This window comes from Rhipicephalus microplus, chromosome X (genome assembly GCF_043290135.1).
Source record: "Rhipicephalus microplus isolate Deutch F79 chromosome X, USDA_Rmic, whole genome shotgun sequence".
Taxonomy (NCBI): Eukaryota; Metazoa; Arthropoda; class Arachnida; order Ixodida; family Ixodidae; genus Rhipicephalus; species Rhipicephalus microplus.
Genome location: NC_134710.1, coordinates 114696354 through 114707498, shown reverse-complemented (window position 1 = coordinate 114707498; position 11145 = coordinate 114696354). Strand labels below are relative to the sequence as shown.

Here is an 11145-nt window from a genome sequence, read left to right as displayed (position 1 = left end):
GCGGCGAGTGTAGCACACTCTTTATGAGCCTGTTTGGCATCACGTAGCACATGAATTTATTACGAGCTGGCAGCTGACGAACAGTCCCTCGTATACAATCTAAAGGCATCAAGTCAGCCAGTACAAGACCCTCGTTAATGAATCATGAAAGAAGTTTGTACTTAAGAGCTCGTTTTTTGTCATTGATACAATAATAACAAGATCTAACAGACAATAATGCCAAGGAAATATGGAGGAACTCAATAGACCACCGTGGGTCTGGTTTCTGCCCACGGTGAGTTATGTTTTCCCGTACATTTTCCTTGACATATACGTTACAATATTCGGTCTAATACCTTCTCCTATATTTCCTTGGCATGATTGTCTGTTCGATCTCATATATATATATATATATATATATATATATATATATATATATATATATATATATATATATGTGTGTGTGTGTGTGTGTGTGTGTGTGTGTGTGTGTGTGTGTGTGTGTGTGTGTGTGTGTGTGTGTGTGTTCAAGCTTCATGCAGGTCTCAAAAAGACTGTTATGGTCACCGGCGGAGGTTACTCTGTATTGTGCATTATTTGTTTGCCTGAAGGGCAGCATTAACCAACATCTATTTGTATTGAACAACATGGGCATCTCTGAGGCCAGGCTAAACCACAACACCAAGAATTCTGTCGCAGCAATGGGAACTCGGAAAGAAATAAAAATATGAGTCCTGGTTGTAACTTTCAAGTGTAGTTAACTGACGTGAACGTATATATAAGCCAATGACCAGCCCCTCCCACGGACATTTTACCACTCACTTGCGTATATGTTTTCTACACCTCGTTTATTTTCACGCAAATTTTTTTTTATTACTGTTCTCTCCAACCCCTTGACCTAATGCTGGGTATGAAACAGAATTTCATTAGTCAAGTTTAACTCCTTGCCTCCCCTCCCCCAATTTTCTTCTCTGTTAGGGGAGTTGCTTTGTGAATCATCTATACGTGGTGAATTTCATGGAGTTGATAACTTTGTAGAACGTTGCACAATGTGCACAATCTTGAAGTCAGCTCACAGGTCTGCAGTTTATGGTAAGAACCTTACTCGCCTAAGAACATTCACCTTGTAGAAAGAAACTGATCCAGCGGATGGACACACAAGCCTGACGAGGATTTTAGCAGCCACGGTCCAACACGTACGCAATGCGAAGCTGCATTCCGTGAAATACCTTTCGCTACAAATAAATTATATTCCTCGATTGCATCGTAATCCAAATAAAAGTCATTGTTATTATTGTAAATAATTACCACATTATTGTTGTTTGTTGTTTTTTATTGCATTAGTTATGTTTTTTCTGTGATTACATTGTTACTTTATGTATATTACTGTCGCTACGTTATTACTATAATATGTAATTATAAGTTCACTATATTTGATTATGTCCTAGTTGATTCAGAATTTTCAAAGTTGGTTTGTTGTTTTCAAGTCCGTCTCTTTCTGCCCCAGAGTGGTAGGGCCTGATCTTGTGGTTTGGATCCTCGTTTTGCTTTACCCTGCGGGCAAATCATGTATACGTGTTTGCCAAATAAATAAACAAACAAATAAATAAATATAGTAAATGTTGTTTCATGCGCTGAATAAAAATAACCGGTATGCAGCAGGCGTATAGGTTTGCTATAGTATGCTTTTTTCATAGTGTGAACAAAAAAGGCCCTCTTGTACACTTCAGCGGTGCTCGCACGCAGGCGACAAAAACGCGCGCTACCAAATCAGTGAGGTTGAAGAATTTGGAGAAAGCTGTTTTTGACAAAGGCGCTCCCTGATTTTTGAGGGACGATGTCCTCTCCTGAAGTAAGGGTAACTATCACAATAGGTTAGGGCGAATGGACGAAACACACAAGGCGCCTGGAGTGCACATTTAAGTATCGTATTCATTACTTCTTCTCGCACAGTTTAGTCTTCTTTCAGTATGATTCAACGAATTAGTCACTCCTACTTTTCGCACAGTTTAGTCTTTTTTGGTAGGATTCAGCAAATCAGACATTCTCACTTCTCGCACAGTTTATAGTCTCCTAACAGTATGATCCAATATACCAGACATTTCCACTTCTCGCACAGTTTAGTCTTATTTCAGCAGGCTCCAACGAACCAGATACTCCTACTTTTCAAACAGGTGATGTTCTTTCAATATGATCTAACAAACCAGACATTCCAACTTCCTCACAAAGTTGAGTCTTGTTTCAGTATGATCCACCAAAGCAGACATTCGTAATTCTCGCACAGTTTAGTCTTCTTTCAGTATAATCATACGAACCCCAAATTCCTACTTCTCGCATAGTCTTTCTTTCAGTATTATCCAACGAACCAGACACTCCTACTTTTCGCACAGTTTAGTCTTATTTCACTGTTATTCAACGAACAAGACATTCCTACTTCTCATATATTTTGTCTTCTCTCAGTATGATCCGACAAACCAGATCTTCCTACTTTTCATGGCTCTGGTTGATCCCCCGTCATGGGAATAGGCATACGACATGAAAGTAAAACGCGCCTTTACAGGCGTAATCAAACGTTTACTGTACATTGATAAAAGAGGGTTTGCCGAGTTTATATTTCCGTGTTTAGCAGCCATAGCCACGTTCAACATGGATGTATTTTCGTTGAAGCTTGATGCATCTCCATCCTGACGACTAACATCCGCCATGATAAATATATAAACAAAATATTGTGGTATTTGGAGATTGCAACCGCCAAAGCATATTAAGAGAAAGAGGTGTGATAGCTAGATGAGCTTCGCATCTTGGAAGCGCATATTTCCCTAAGGGCGCCATTCTTCGGCCTGTTAAATTGCGATTGAATTTCGTGGTATTTAAGAAAGCGCGTCACATGGCCTCGGTGTATGTAAATTGATATAGAAGTGCACGCGCGTTGAGGAAGTTCTTTCTCTCTCTCTCTCTCTCTCTCTCTCTCTCTCTCTATATATATATATATATATATATATATATATATACTGTACATTGTACATATATATATACTGTATATATATATATATATATATATATATATATATATATATATATATATATGTATATATATATATATATATATATATATATATATATATATATATATATATATATATATATATATATATATATATATCATGGAAGTGTACTTGCGGTAAAAACCCAGAAAAGTTTATAACGGGCTCTGTATAGTCATTTTTCCAGCTTTTGCTAAAAATTTGTTAAGTGTTCGGCGCTGGCCTGGCGATTTCTTAAAATATAAAAAAAATGTCATGTACTTCGGGGTATTCATAGGAAGAACAATAACTTCTTTTAGGTGGACAAATTTTATTCCAACCACTATAATGTCATACGTTTCACTATCATATGTTTGTTATTAGGGCAGAAAGTATTACTTGAAGTTCCGTTTTTAAACTTCGCGCAAAGATCACCGTGTGTGACGTTGGACATTTCAGAATGTAATTTCTGTATTTTCGCAGCATTCGTTCGATGAAATTTTCCAAGATTTCGTGTGGTGGGCCTGTCGTGCACCATCTAAAGATTTGTATGTTATGTTCATGGCAGATAACAATGTATTTTACTTTCAGCGATTGAAACATAGGTATAGGACCCAGTGGACACCTTCCACATTTCTTACGCCCCGGTGTCTGGTGCAGGAATCTCAAGGTGGCGTTATAACTCACCTTTTCTTTTCGCACGCGTTCTCGCTTTCTGAGCGTCGTGTCGCACTAAAAGTGCTGTTTTCGTGATTGTGAAATTGTACTCTGATAATACGCGAAAAGTTGTTTCGTTCTTTACTGTCATTTTAAGGGCTCCTTGAATTACCCTGGTTCTAATCATTAACTTCGATTCAAAGAAGATACTCTTAAGATCTGTCCATCTATATTGAACAACACGTACCTATAGAGGTGAAAAAATTCTCTGGATTCCAAACTCTCACAATGCTTTTTCAGCAAAAAGGGAGCCAGCCTTCAAAAAATCTTAAAAAATGCCCCTGTTGTGGCGAACATTAAAATGCTTAAATATAGCGTGGTTTTGATGTGTTATTGTACATGCTACATGAAGTATATAATGAAATATTCTTATATCTAAATTATGTACAAGAACAAGGTATGAATTTGCGACCTGAACTCCAATAAAACTCGTCATGACGTCGATTTTTACTGAGAAAAAAATTGTAAGAGATAGACATCCATTTAGTATTTTTTGACCGGAAGAACTTTGCCGTAATAAACTCGTCCGGCGTGTGAGAAAAACACTCCGAATTTTTCGCCGAATTCGGATGGTTTATTTTGTCCTGACTAAGATGGCTGCCACAGCCACCATTTCTTGGACACGACTTCAATTCTGAGCAGCAATTTCCACACCAACAATTTTTTAGCCCTCGCCCGTATCTGGTGTTTTTGGGCTCCAAATTCGTTTACGACACATGCACGCCTCAAAAGCGCAGCCTTCGAGATCCATTACGACATTCAAAGAAATCTGTATCTGGGATCAAAAAATAAATTATTGTATTGAAAGGTTCACTAAACCATGTGCTACCACATTACTTCCAATGGGATTAGTGAGACGCCCATTCAACCATATTTTTTTTCGTCTCTAATAAATGATTGAGAGTAAGTTGAAAGAGGAAGATGAAGTGTGAAGGTATCACGCACTTCTGTCTTATTTCCGATCCCTCTTTGTAGGCGGCTGCCAAAAATGAGAGGAACATCCTCATCATCTTCATTTTCCACGTAACCGAGAGGCATCGAACAAGTGCAATTGGTGACTCCGCTTCGATGCGCTGACGTTCCGTGCTGTCATAAAGCTTGAGCAAGCTGCGAATGTTTGGTGTTCTTCACGGACACCGAGCTTTCCTTCCTGCTGACTCCAACGGGGTGTTTTCGACGGCGATACCAGACGACGGTATTGCATCGAGGCCATGTGAAACGGCCATGCAGGCGATCGAGACCGACCATCCGTGCAGCGATCTAGCCTAGCTTATGGTGAGCCATCACTCGTCCGACCCGGCGGCTCAGGTCAGCTTCGAGGCCAGCCAGCACAACGACACCGAGGCCCATACCTGACCGTCGAGGATTGTCGAGGCCAGTGCCCGCCAGCGCCACTAGGCCACCAGCCATTGAAGAATCCGAGGCCCAGGCAAGGCAGTCCTAAGCCATGCCCAGGAAAGTCGAAGCCAGTCCATGCCCAAGCGCCCTTGCCAGAGCCAGGCATGACTGGCCCTACCTAGGTTCTATGGCCAGCTGCGAGGTTCATCAGTGAAACGACACCCAAACCAGTATCTGACCATTGAGGGTCAACGACCTAAAGGAATGGCACGCACTCAGCTTTCCTGGCTCTTGACGGCGTTTTACCGGGGTTCGTCTTACTTCGAGGCTCGAAGTTCGAAAACACCGAGCGTCAAGGAGTGCAACAATGAAAACGAGGGTGAAGAGATGGACCGGCCAACACCGGACAGTAAAAATACAAACAACGAGGACTTGTATTCGTCCTTCGGATCCGAAGATGACATTTGGAAGATGCGCGAGGAAGGTATTGAAATGAGACGATCGGAGTACATTGACGACATGGCTGACCTCGAGCGACAGCTTGTGCACCTCAAGAAACAGTTTTTCGTCGAGTGAGCTGAGCAAAAGGAGTCGAAACTTAAAGAGATAAAACTGGGCGATCGACCGCTTGAAGACCTTTAGAACAGCACAAGTATGCGGATAAAGGTCACAGGTATTCTGGAGGAAATAAAGTTGAATAACATGAAGCGAAAGTACGAAGCTGAGGAAATCATTGCATTTCAATATATTTAGAGCATATGAGCTTTGTTAAAGCCAGACTCCTTTCGATGCCAGCTCGAGGAAAAGATCAGGTGACTCGAGGAAAACCACAAGAGCATTGACATCAAGTAAGATTAGATGACGGCCCTCTACCGGTATACAGAAGAGACGGTGCCAGCCAGCCGCACTTTCCCGTCTGCCTGTCATCCGAAACGCTCATCGCTGACAGGCAAGTCGTATGTCACGAATGCGCGTATGCCAGCCATTCCCGTGCCATCCAGATGCGCAGGCCACCTATAGACCTCTGCTGCTGAGTTCAGGGCCGCCCATGTCCACTGCCTTAACCGGGGAGGAGGGATGTGGACGCGCTTGCACGGACGCTGAAGGGGTGTGCAGGCGTTCGAACAAGTCGGGATGTTTTGTCAGTCGTTTATTATTTTTTTAATTGGCTATGGCTACATTATCAATTTATATATAAATACTATCGATCTTACTTCTTCGCCATTTTTGTCTATCTTATTTCGCCCATTAAAATAGCGACTCCTGAAATTTCTTGCTTTTATGTTATCCGGTTTTTGAGTTTCTTCAATACGATTGTGAACATTTGTCTGCTCTCGATAATTTTTCTTGTAGGGTTCTCGTTGGACCTATGCCCTTCCATCTATGATATCAAAACGAAAAGGTGTCAACAAACAATTTGCTAGGTTGTGCATTTGGCAAAAGCTGTTGCGAACAGTAAGCGTTGCTTTGCCCTGTGAACTTTACATATTAAGGTATGGGTATGTTCGTTGGCACTTAAGTAAGCTTAGGTCGCTTAAATACCGGTAAGGCCGTAAAGGCCTTGTGTTCGTAAAGCTATATATTAATTTGCTGGTCTGTCAACTCTTTTGATTCATCGTAAATTGAAGGTATACGTAAACTTGTAACGAAACTACCGTAGAAGCTGGTGTGTAATGTTGTGGGCGGCGTGTTGGCCCCGTCGCCATCTACATATTGTGGGGATGACGAACAGCAAGAAAATAAATAAACAAATAAACACACAAACACACACACAAATCTGAGCACACAGACCTACAACATTTCCGCCTCCATCGGAAATGCAGCCGCCGTATCCGGGATTTGATCACGCGACCTGCGGGTCAGCAGCCGAGTACTTCAGCCACTAGACCTATGAGGCGGGGCCTGCTGCACACTCAAACATAGAAGGCTATTCGTAGCATATGTGATAGCCGTCGTTTATTTGCTCCCGTTGTCTTGTGGCAAGATATATGTTGGGCAAATGGGCCAGTGCCTGAATGAGCGCATAAAGGAGCATCATTACAATGTATACTCAGCTGTGGAAGGTCGTTTGTGCATCTATTTGTAGAGATTGTGGTTGCAGACCGGAATTCGAAAAGTGCACTGTCGTAGCGAAACACCGTAAGCAGCTAACACGAGAGATTATGGAGGCCAATCAAAGGCAAATACTGGGTGATCGATGTATCAGCATGCCTTATCTTGCTCTGACTAAAAAAAAATCGAGTTTCTGGCTTTGACACAATATATCGTGAATTTGTGTTGAGGTGTGGTGTTGTAACCATATAATGACATGATGTTTGTCTTGCTGTGATGCAATAGGTTGCGCGATTTCGACATGATGCTCTGTCACGAGTAGATATTTCCAGCGCTTTCGCTAATACATTTCAGTTGAAGTCAGCGCTCTTTCTGTCCTTGTATCTTCTCCTGTAGTTACGTCATAACTACTCGTAGTCTTGCCCTGTGCAAATATGTTCATTCCGATGATGCAGTCGACGTTATGTAGACCATCCATGGAGGAGAACGTCGCACGTCGGCATTTCCAGCAGGCTCGGCAGCGAGGCAGCCACTCCGACACAGTGTTCAGCGAAGGTGATGAAGTACGAGTTCGCAATTTTCGTGTGGGTCCAAAGTGACTGCAAGCATCAGTGCTAGCCCACACGGGACCAGTGTCGTTCAGACTTAGTGTCGTTACGGCGAGTGGTGTGTACGAGTTGGTGCGACATCGTAACCACATTGTACGAGACAGCTCAGTTCTCACTGTGTTTCCCAGCATGAACACACGCACGGGGAAAACACAGCAACAGCCGGCATCAGAATTCAATGTGCCAGCAAGGGCCGATGAAACAGGGCAAGTATTGACACAAGCTAACGGCGCAAGCAGCGGTAATGGTTGCCGATACCCGAACAAGGTACGTCCACTGCCTGATCGTTACGGGTTCTGAGTGCCTGCATGTGCTAGCAGTGTGTGATTAAGTGAGGGCGGAATGTGGTATACCAGTGACGAAGTGCGATAACACCACTTACTGTTTCGCGCGCGCTGTGCTATCAGTTCTCTCCCTCGCCACCCGAAGCGTTCGTAAGCCGCTGCGACGGCCTAGGTGCGAGCCACTTTGTAACTTGACCTTACGTTGTCCACCAGCAGCTAGGCAGCTGTCCGGTTACTTTGGTATGCAAGAAAGACATGCTGTTCGACCAGCTGGATCCCTTCGATGCGGCATGCATGACCCACAACAATATGCGAGGAGGTCGGTCGGCGGTGCGTCGGCATTTTCGAGGGGGAGAAGAGACGCCCACGGCGTTTTTTGATGCTCATTTGTTTTTCACGCCTGCTTCTGTCGCGTCTGCTTGGCACCTGGTTTTACGTAGCCGTTAAAAATCAGGGGCGCGCACTTTCTTGAGCACACGTTTGTAACAAATACCTTGCAACTTATTATCTTTAATGGGATTGGTGAGATGGCCTTTCAACCATATTTTTCTTTTTCTTCTTTAATAATGAATTGAGATAATTTGAAATAAGAGTTTGTACGCTAGTATCGCGCGCTTCCAGCTTCGTTCTTTGCCAAGTACCTCCAGCGTGATAGTCCAGTGGTTATAGCGCTCGACTGCTAGCCTGAAGCCCACGGGATGAAATCTCGACTGGGCGACTGCATTTTCGATGGAGTCGAAAATGCTGTAGGCCCATGTGTTCAGACTTGGGCTCATTGTTAAGAACCCCATGGGGTCGAAATCTCCGGATCCTTTCTCTATGGCACCTCTCAAAATCATAAGGTGGTTTGACCACGTTAAACCACACATAATATTATTATCTCTGCCACGTAACCGCGAGTCCTATGTCACCGACACCCAAGCTTACCAGCCCCATGTTACGCTGTTGACCAAACACCCCCACCTCTGCTACCAGATCGGAGCCGCCCAGGTGCGAAATACCTGGCCCGAGCCAGCAGAGTGTTGTGGATGCACTTGCGCGGAAGCTAAAGGGGCGTGGAGGCACTTGACCATAGTCGGCATTTTTGTTGTTTGTTGATTATTAGTTATATTGTCTGTGACAACAATGATTTATAAATGAATACTGTAGATCATATCTCCCTACTGCTCGAAACGCTTAATTGTGACGTAGATGTGTTGATGAATGTGTTCAATCATATCTAGTCACTGTTTATGTGTTTATTTTATTGCCTAAATTCAACTAGCGGTGCTTGAAAGCTCTCGCTTTCCTGGTACCTAGATTTTCTGTTTATTTGGAATGAATATGATTGTTTATCTTTAACTGATAATTGTTCTCGTTCGATTCTCGTGTATCATCAGCCCTTTTGACTTATATGCGATCGTGCCAACAAGCAAGTTGCGCGTATGGGAAAACTGGTCGTAAACAGCAAGCGTTGCTTTGCGCTGTGAGTTTTACAGATGACATATGCGTATGTATGTCGACACTTATGTAGTTTCCTTCACTTAAATAATGATCAAGTCTTAAGATCGCTGCGTTATTAAAGCTATTTATTTATTCAGTAGTTTGTGAACTCTTCCTAATCCTGGAAAATTTTCAATAACAGGACACAGGCAACTTTGGTTTGATCGAAAAGGACTCCGAACCGTTCTCGACTTTCTACAAGCCGTTTAATTAGTTGCGTGAGTCAGGATCATTAAGAGTCCAGTTTAAAAGCACAGCGTAAGCCATTAAAAGCGATGCTGTTAGATGACAGAAGTTAGAGGCGCGGCCGACGACCGCTGAAAATTCAGCGCAGCTGAGCTTAACGAAGTATAAGCATAGCGTAACCATGTATATCTATGTGTGGTTGAGCAAGAAATGGGAAAGGGTAGTTCGGGCAGGAAGGCATGTTTTTAGGTCGAGGAGAACAGAAAGGATGAAGGTGAAAGATGCAGCATGTCTAGTCTTGCATTGTTTGGTATAGAAATGCTGTAGGAAGGCAACTTGAGGGTGAGGATGCAGGAAAAGTAGTGTAGACGGTGAAGCATCAACGTGAGGGGAAAACGACTCGAGGATAACCACGAGTAGTAGGGGCACCATCTACGGCGTCGACACGAACGTCGACAAGGATGACATCGCGACCAATATAATTTCTGCCATCCTGGACTCCTTTGTCCATCGAGGCAGGTGCCTCACGGTAACCTTTCAGGGCACCACGGTTCCGACTGATGTGTATCTATTAAAAATCAAGAGGCTGGTCCGCCATCGTCTGCCGCGACCCTCAGTCCACCCGCTGTGGTCACTTCGGTGATGCCAAGGCGACCTGCTCGCGGTGGCAGGCAACCGTTGCGGTGGCGGACACCCCAAGAGATCGTGATCTATGACAACCCTACGCTGCCTCAACTGCAGCGGAAACCACCCAACGGACGAGCCGCGCTGCTTTTCCTGACAGATTGAGCGCAAGGCCGCCGTCATCATTGCCTCTTCGGGCGGCCCCGTGACGTGCTGCCAAGCGTTGGAGCAGGCCAGGACCACATGTAGTCAACACCATCGACAAGCGGGGCAGCTCGGTGATACTGAAGGACCGCTCGTTCCGGGACGCGCTCACCGGTGTCGGCGGAATGACCTCAGAAACCACCCGGCAGGCCACATTGAGTGCGCCTGTCGTCTTGACGAACACATCACCTTCTTTGAGCCAGCTGGCCTCTACCGTCGACCCGAAGGAAACAGTATTAGCCGGACTTGCTGCGACAGTTCGTGCTTTTCTTGCGATTCTCGCAGTGATTTAGCCAGTGCACGGTTTGTGTGGGGTAGATCTGCTCGCCGACGCTGCCATCACGCTTATGGATTAGCCCTCTGAAGCTGCGCTACTAATGTGGCCAACCCGACTTACATCGTCACTTTGGAAGGCCTCTTTCTTCATCCTGCTCGCGTTAACTCATGCGCATCACCGTACCACCGGCTTTCTCGGTGGTATCCCAGTCGACTGCGTGTGCATGCGCGGGTTCGTGCGCTCGTGGGGGAGACAGGTCGAATGCTTTCTTTTTATACCCTTCGCAACTGCTATTTTCTTCTACATCTTTCACTCCCATTTCCTTATCGCTGTTCTGTAGGTGTCCTCCATAGAGAGAGACAGTGACGATG

General features: G+C 44.3%; 1 pseudogene; it reads left to right on the top strand.

The window, feature by feature from the left end:
* The first annotated feature begins 5321 nt into the window (after positions 1-5321).
* On the top strand, positions 5322-6079 carry LOC142775084 (breast cancer metastasis-suppressor 1-like protein-A; annotated as a pseudogene).
* Positions 6080-11145: the final 5066 nt, after the last annotated feature.